The following is an 8,940-nucleotide window of genomic DNA, read 5'->3' as shown; positions in this document are numbered from 1 at the left end:
CAAAAAAAAAAAAAAAAAAAAAGAAACATAGAAATTGCAACCAAGAAAGTATGAGATGGGCATGGTGACTGCCTCCAGCTTCCTCCTTGGAGGTCCCATGTCCTAAGTGAGCACATGTGGTCACCTTTTAGCAAGAATACAGTCCCTAATAAAGCCCTTATATCCAGATTTGGTCAAAGTCACTCATGTAGACTCAGCTGTGAATTATTTATCTTGTCTGTGTTCTCTTTTGGATCTACAGTTGGAAACAGTGACAATTTGGAGGGTTCTGATGAGTCACACTGAGTGTGACAGTGAGAGAATCAGGGGCGGGGAAGGCATGACTGTTTACAGAAGGGGAAACAGGTTTATCATGCGGAAACCATGAAGACTGATGTTCTGTCAGCCCTTTCTGGGTAACAAACCACCCAGCTAAGATTTCTTATTCTCCTGATTCTGTGAGTTCCTCAGTTGGTCTCTCCTGGGTTCTCTTGTGTGGTTAGTTTCAGCTGCAGGGTTGACTGAGTGGGAAGACCCAATAAGACCTCACTCCCAAGTCTAGAAGTTGGTGCTGACTGTTAGCAGGCTCACTGTGATCCTTGCATGTGGCCTGTCGCCCTTCAATAGGCAAGTGCAACTTCCTTACCTGCAGCATCGGGGCAGCAGTCCAAAGAGGGGAAAAGATGGAGATAAGGTAGAATTCACATGACATCACTTCCAGTGAATTCTGTTGGCCCAAGTCATAAGACCAGACCAGACTTAAGGAGAGGACAAGTGCATGCACCCTCTTGTTGGAAGGAGCAGCAAAGACATGTGGCAAAGTAGCATGGGATAAATTGCTTCAGCCATCTTTGAAAACAATCTTCCATGATTGAGCAATTTGGGCAGAGATGGAACATTATCATTTTAGAGTCTTCTGTACAATTTCCAAAATAGCTTAGGATAATAGAATTCTCAACAGCCTGGATTTCTTGACTAAAATGTGGTTCATAGCAGTGTGGATTTTTAAATGATTGATGACTGCTGGTGGTTCTCCTCATCTGAAAGTCCAAAAAATAATTTATCTTCAACCTTTGTGAATACTTTGGATTTTATTTTGTTTTGTTTTTGAGACAGGGTCTTGCTCTGTTGTCCAGGCTGGAGTGCAGTGGCATACTCACAACTCACCGTAGCTTCAACCTCCTGAGCTCAGGTGATCCTCTTGCCTCCGCCTCCCTAGCAGTGGGGACTATAGGTGCAAGCCATCATGCCCAGCTAATTTGTTCATTTTTTGTAAAGACAAGCTCTCACTATGTTGCCCAGGTTGATGTCGAACTCCTGGACTCAAGTGATCCCTCTCCTTGGCCTTTCAAAGTCCTGGGATTACAAGAGTGAGCCAGCACACCTATACCTGCTTTTAAAGCATCTACTGTGTACAATGCATTGTGCTTGGTCCCCGGGATACAGCAGTAAATAAAGCAGGTGTGGTCCCTACTCTCTTGGAGTTATCATTCTATGAAAGAGAGAGGGGCATTATACGATTAATGTCCAATTAAATATTTGATGACTATGATGTTAAGTGTCACAGGAGGAGTGGGGCATGTGCAGAAAAAATAAGTGGGCACTCTGACTTGGTGTCAGGGCCACGAGAAACTTCCTGAAAAGATATGTAAACTAAATGTTGAGAAATAAATGTGCATTATGCAAGCTAAGGGAATGGGGGAGGGTGGTAGAAGGAAATAGTTCAGGCAGAAGAAACAGCATGTACTCAAGTCCTAGAGAAGAAAGAAGCCTACTTGTTTGAGGAACTGAGAGGTGGACAGAAAAAAGGGGAGAGTTGACCAAATGAAGCTGGAAAACAGCCAAACGTCAGGTCATGCATAAAGGGTTTTGTTCTGTCCTGAGAGCAAAATAAATGTGTAGGCATGTGTCATGACCTGAACTGCGTACCCGCACATTCAAATGTTGAAACCCTAGTCCCCGTGTGATTGACTGTATTTGGAGTTGGGGCCTTTAAGGAGGTGATGGTGGTTAAATAAAGTTATAGGATGGGGCCTGAACTCAATAGGACTGTTCTTATAAGAAGAGGAAGAGATACCACAAGAGTTCGTGCACAGAGAGAAGGCCATGTGAGGACACAAGGAGAGCAAAGCCATCTGCAAGCCAAGGAGAAAGGCCTTAGGAGAAACCAAACCTGCTGACACCTTGATCTTGAACTTTCTACCTTCAAATTTCTGTTGTTTAAGCCTCCCAATCTTGGGTACTTTGTTACGGCAGCCTAGGGGACTAACACAGCATGTGAAATTCTGAGATGTATGCTCCTAAAAAGTTGTCCTGGTTGTTGTGTGGGAGATGGACTCAAGGAACAAAACTTGTTACAAGGAGGTAAGCCAGGAGGCCTGGCAGAGATCTGTGCAGGAGGGGAGGAGGGGAGAATGGAGATGAAAGAAGTGAAATCAAGACATGGGAGGCAGGGGCCATCCTAGGAGGGATGGGTGGAGGTATGAAGGAGGCAGATTGCGGACTACTGGGGAGGAATGTCAATGCTTTTAAGTTTGGTTGTCAAGAGGAAAAGAGAGAGATGGGCAATAAATGGAGCAGGAAGTGGAGTCTAGTTTGGGTTTTTTTTAATCAAAAGAATGACACATAAGCATTTTAAATTAATTTATGTATTTATTTGTTTTAGACAGGGCCTCACTCTGTTTCTCGATTGGAGTGCATTGGCACGATCATAACTCATTGCATCTTCAAACTCCTGGGCTCAAGAGATCCTCCTCCCTCACTCTCCTGAGTAGCTGGGACTACAGGTGCATGCCATCAAGCCCATCTATTATTTTTGTAAAGACAGGGTCTCACTATTTTGACCAGACTGGTCTCAAACTCCTGATCTCAAGCAGTCTTCCCACCCTGGCCTCCCAGAGTGTTACAGGCACAGGCACCCGGTCATATAAGCATTTAAATGCTACTGAGAAGGTTTTCTAGGGAGAATACTTGAATAGAAGTGTTGAGTCTTACGCAGGGGGACAAGAAAGATCAAGTCCAAACCACATGTGCTTTATGAGGAGAGAATGAATACATGAAAGTAGCATCTAAATGAGAGAATGCATGGATAGAAAGCTCCAGGTTCTAAACTATGTTGTTGATTAGAGGTTGCCATCCATACTCAGTATATACTCAACTTCCACGAAAACCTGTTCATAAAGCAACTTCGGCTTCTTACTCCTCCTTCAGCTGGCCATTTCACATCCCCCAATCAGCCATGGGCATGAGCTGAGGGGCTCCCTAGGCTACCTGCTTGCTGTGCCCTGTGGTCTCGCTCATGCTCAGTTCAGATGTGCCTGCTTCATCTCACCATGGATTGCGGCTGGGCCCTCTCAACTTTACGATTTGGTGATTCTGACAGGACTCAGTTCATGCTGGGCAGCTTCAGCTGCATGGTCACTTAGCGTTCTGTGCTCAGGCATTCAGTCTGTTCTGGGGCCCAAAAGCATGCTGGTTGTTTTTCAAAAAGCATTTAGGTCTCCACTGCAGAGGGCATGACCTCGCTCCAGAACCCACGTGTCTACATTGTGGTTCTCTACCAGAACTAGCTACAAACTAGCCTTTCCCACCACTGACACCTCCACATGGTGTCTACAGAAGCACATGGTCCAAGAGGCAGAGGGGTTTACAGCTGTAGCCAGGACTTGCTACAGAGCCTTTTCTTGTCATCCAGTCCACAAACTTGGCTTAGCCCAGTCTGCCTTTCCCAGCCTTCATGTGATACAAGATTCCCAGATGTCAGCAGCCAACACTTTCTTATTCCATCCTTATAATTTCCTTGGAAAGTCAACTTAAGCTCCTTGCCTTGCAGATGAAGAAACTGAGGCCCAGAGACATGAGGAGACTTGTCTGAAAATGCTCCATGGTAGGAGATAGAACCAGCAAGAACACCAGGTGCCACAGACAAAACGATAAAATCTGTCAGAAACAGGGTGAGATGGAATGAAGGAGATCATGGTAGCAGTGCCCCAGTAGATGAAAAGCCAGCCCCAGCCTGGATGATGGGATGCCTGATTAAACCATGGTGAGCCCTTAGCACACAGAAGCAGCTGGTGTGGCCTGGGCAATCCTGGAAACTCTGTCTCAACCCTTATCTTCTTCTGTACTCCCTCTTACTCTAACATCTAGGCCATTTAGATCACCCAGGTATGGTGGCTCACACCTGTAATCTTGGCACTTTGGGAATCCAAGGCAAGAAGATTGCTTGAATCCAGGAGTTTGAGACCAGCCTGAGCAACATAGTGAGGTCTTGTCTCTACAAAAAATAAAAAAAAAAATTAGCCAGATGTCATCAGACAACGCTGCTTATAATTTCCCTGGAAAGTCAGGCTTAAGCTCCTTGCCTTACAAATGAAGACACTGGCACATGCCCATAGTCCCAGCTACTTAGGAGGCTGAGGCAAAAGGATCACCTGAGCCTCAGAGGTTGAGGCTAGGGTGAACCATGATTGTGTCACTGCACTCCAGCCTAGCAACAGAGTGAGACTCCAACTTAAATTTTAAAAAGAAAAATGAAGACCAAATATTTGGTACTCACTTATAGATTGGACAAATCAAATTAGATGCTCAATGAAACCCAAGAACATCCCAGTAAAAGATGAAAGAACTCAGTCAAAAAGAGCTTTGATCTCCCTCTTCTACCCCAATGTTCATTTTTTTTAGAGCAGATTTTTGTCGTTGTTGCTTTTTGAGTTGGAATCTCACTCTGTCATCCAAGCTGGAGTGCAGTGGCATGCTGACAGCCACCACAGTCTTGGTCTGGTGGACTTAGGTGACCCTTTTGTCTCAGCCTTTCAAGTAGCTGAACTACAGGCATGAGCCACCATATCTGACGAATTTTTTTATTTATTGTAGAGATGAGGTCTCACCAACTTGCCCAGGCTGGTCTCGAACCCCTGAACTCAGGCAATCCTCTTGCCTTGGCCTTCCAAAGTGCTGGGATTACAGGCTTGAGCCCCGTGCCCAGCCTTGAGCAGAAGATCTTAACCTTTAGCAAGAAGCATTATCCCCTGCAGGGTTTGTTCAAACTCAGACTGCTGGGCCCCACTTTAGAGTTTCTGATCCAGTAAGTCTGATCAGGGCCCAAGAAAATGTACATTTACAACAAGGTCCAACGTGATGCTGTCCAAGTCAGGGTTCTCCAGAAAAGCAGAGCCAACAGGGTGTGTGTGTGTGTGTGTGTGTGAAGATTTTCTGTAAGGAGTTGGCTCACATGATTATGGAAACGGACAAGTCTCAAGATCTCCAGTTGACAAGCTGGAGACCCAGGAGAGTTGATGGAGTCTGCAGGTTCAAGACCTAGGAAGAGCTAATGCTTCTTTTTCTTTTTCTTTTTTAAGATAGAATCTCATTGTGTTGCTCTAGCTAATCTCTAACTCCTGGACTCAAGCAATCCTCCCGTCTTGGCCTCCCAAAGTGCCAGGATTACAGGTGTGAGCCACTGCACCTGGCCAAGCAGACTTTATGCTTAAGTTCAAGTCTGAGGCAGAAAAAAAACAATGTCCCAGTTAAAAGCAGTCAAGGCAGGAGGAGTCTCCCTTTACTCATGGCAAGGTCAGCTTTGTGTTCTATTCAGGCCTTCCACTGGGGAAGGCCATCTGTTTTACTCAGTCTGCCAATTCAAATGTCAATATCATCCAAAAACACTTTCACAGACACACCCAGAATAATGTTTGACCAGATGTCTGGGCACCGGTGGCCCAATCAAGTGGATGTATAAAATTAACCATCACAGATGTTGCTGCTGTTTCTTGCTGTGTGAACAGGCTTTGAAAATCACTGTTTTTAAAAACATGGAACCAACTGTGCTATCCATCAAAAGAAGACTGGATTTAAAAAAATTGGTACATATACACAATGGAATATTACGCAACCATAAAGAAAGACAAAATTATGAATTTTGCAGCAACTTGGATGAACTTAGAGGCTATAATACTAAGTGATCTATCACAGAAACAAAGAACTGAGTATCACATGTTCTCAATCATAAGCAGACCTTGAACAACTATCATAACTATAAGAAAGGGATTGGCAGTAGTGAGAAACTGCGGGGGGGGGGCACACCTTATCAACAAGGGTACCTGTATAATGAACATTTGTATACCTAAACCTGAATTGTACCCCACATATTTAAAATAAAAAATTTAAAAGAAAATCACGTCTTTAGAGTATCTGCCTCCTTTTGTGGTGTGATTAAATCATTATCCCAGTGGGGCTTGGTGACTCAGCCTGTAATCCCAGCACTTTGGGAGGCTGAGGCAAGTGGATTGCCTGAGCCCATGGGTTCGAGACCAGCCTGGGCAACTTGGTGAGACCTCATCTCTACAATCAATCAAAAATTAGCCGGGCGTGGTAGCATGTGCCTATAGTTATGGCAACTTGGAAGGCTCAGGTGGAAGGATCACTGGATCCCAGCAGGTCGATGCTGGGGTGGCCGTGGACATGCCACTGCACTCCAGCCTCGGCAACGAAGTGAGACTCCAACTCGAAAAAAAAAAAATCATTATTCCCCCCTCCCACCACCATCTTCACAACCTAAAGGAGGAGCACCTATGATCATGGGGCAGGAGTCGCAGCAGAACAGACACAGCCAGCCACAACAGCTAAGGTCCACCAGCTGGCAGGCTGCAGGGTATGGAGAGTCCTTGGCTGAGTGGCTAGAATCCTGCACTACCTGTCACAGTATCTCACAGGCCACGTCACCTCCCTGGGTTTGAGCCTGTTTAGGATTTGCAGATAACATATAGGACACATTAACACTAAAAAAGCATTTGTCATTTATATTAAATTCAAACTTACCTAGGCATCATCTCTTTATTATTTTATTTTATTGCTACATTTAGCAATTCGAACTTCTTTCTTTGTGAAAGGGGCATCACCAAAGTCATAGGATCAAGCAGGCTATACAACAGGGGAGGCCACTGCTACAATTATCAGAAAAACTACTTGCAGCCCAGGCCCCATGCAAAGAGAAAGCCTGGAGATAACCTGCTTCCCTGGGCCAGAGGGAGCACGGCCTTCTCACCCTGGACCAGGTGTTGGACATGAGTCAGCCTGAGGTAGGGGTGGGAGATGTCACCACTCCTGTTAACCACAGAAGGGTGACCCTCTCAGTAAACAGGAAATTCCCTCCAGCCGCGGGCTTCTAGCTCTTCTCCCCAGGGTTGAGAAGATTCTAAACTAGAAATCAGAAGAGGCGCTGACACTGACCTTTCGCAGCTCTAAGCTGGATTGCCAGCTCCTGACCCAGAGGTGCCTCATGTTTTCCAGCCCTCGGGCCAGAGTAGGCCCCTATTCCCACATCCCCTCCCGACACTGGGGCCCAGACCAGAAAGAGAGAGCCCAAGATCTGGTTTGACAGGAGGAAGAGCTTCCCTGCAGGCCTGGAAGTGCCCAGGAGTGGGTGAGGTCCCAAGTGGGTGGGTCCCAAGTGGGTAGGTTTTCCAACCCTCAGGCCAGAGTAGGTCCCTACCCCCACTTCCCCTCCTGATACTGGGGCCCAGACCAGAAAGAGAGAGCCCAAAATCTGGTTTGACAGGAGAAGAATCTTCCCTGCAGGCCCTGGAGGTGCCCAGGAGTGGGTGAGGTCCCAAGTGGGTGAACTTCCCAGCCTGAGCACACATTTGTTCTGGTGGCCTGCTGCTGCTAGTACCGCGTGGAGCACTCTTGCAGCTGTTCCCCGGACTCTGTTCCGAGGCAGCTGTTGCCCAGATGCTGTTCCTCTGTCCCTGTGGTAAGAAGTGAAGCATAGAAGAGTCTGTCTTCTACAGTCCTGTGCCTCCATTCCCCAGGTTCGTAGGCCCAAAGTCAAGGATAAAGGAACGAGAGGAAGCCCAAGACCAGGTCGAAGCTCCGGGGTCAATAGTGGTAAAGGAGGTGGCAGTGCCAAGACCCTCTTCTCCACAGCACCCTATGAGAGCACAAGGTGAAAGAGCAAGTAGACCCCCTGGCCCAACAGACAAACCACCAGTTTCTTTGTCAGCACTGCCAATAACTTGCTATTCAGGAAGCCACTTAACTGCTCCAAGCCTCAGTTTCCACTTCTGAACAATGAGGACAGGAAACTTCCCCTGCTTGCCTTCTCAAGCTAGTATAAGAATCAATGTACTATGAAAGGATTGTGTAAACTATAAGCTGGTATTAATTAGGGCTCTTTTAGTCTCAAGTGTGAGAAACAAGACTTTAAACTCAGTGAGGCAAAAAGGAGGATTCACCAACTCAAAGGCCCAAAACCTAGGGCAGGCAGGGGACACTCTCTTCCCCTCTTGTCCCTGAGGCTCTTTGCATGTCAGCTTCCTTCCTGGTAGGTCTGCCTCTTCCACAAGTCTGAGGCCAGCTCCATCTCCCAAGAGGAGTTTCTCTTGAACAACTCAAAGGAAGGCCCTGACGGGTCCCACTTGGGTCACATGTCCACCCATGTCTATGGGGCACTATATTGGCAACCTCTTCTAGAAGCACATATTTAGAGAGCTGGGAAGTTGGGTTTCCCCAAAATAGGAGGGGTATTATTCCCTGGAGAGGAGGAATGTGAGAGGAGGGTATCTACTGTGAAGGGGATATTTTATCAATCGTATTATTACCATTGGCATCAGCATCATAAGTTTGCCACATTCTTCTAATTTCCATTGTCTTTGGGCAAAATAGCATAGTGGCTCAGAGCACAAGTTCTGGAATCCAAATTCTGCTTCTACCCCTTTCTAACTGTGTGACATTGGACACGTTACTTAACCTCTATGCACGTTAGTTCGTAAGTTTGTGGAAATTAAATGAGTTGATACATGAGTGTGAAGAATCATGCCTGGTACCTGCCAGGTGTTCAATAAATGTGAATCATTATTGTTGTCAGAGAAAAAGGTGGCAGTGCTTAGAGCAAAACTGTTGCTCCCCATTCATCTCTCAATTTTCTTCCAAGGAGAGCTCACAACTGCAGAAATAGATGGC

Source organism: Carlito syrichta, unplaced genomic scaffold, assembly GCF_000164805.1.
Source record: "Carlito syrichta isolate Samal-C Ts95f unplaced genomic scaffold, Tarsius_syrichta-2.0.1 Scaffold314867, whole genome shotgun sequence".
Lineage (NCBI taxonomy): Eukaryota > Metazoa > Chordata > Mammalia > Primates > Tarsiidae > Carlito > Carlito syrichta.
The sequence above is the reverse complement of the archived record's forward strand: the minus strand, read 5'-3'. Positions refer to the sequence as shown.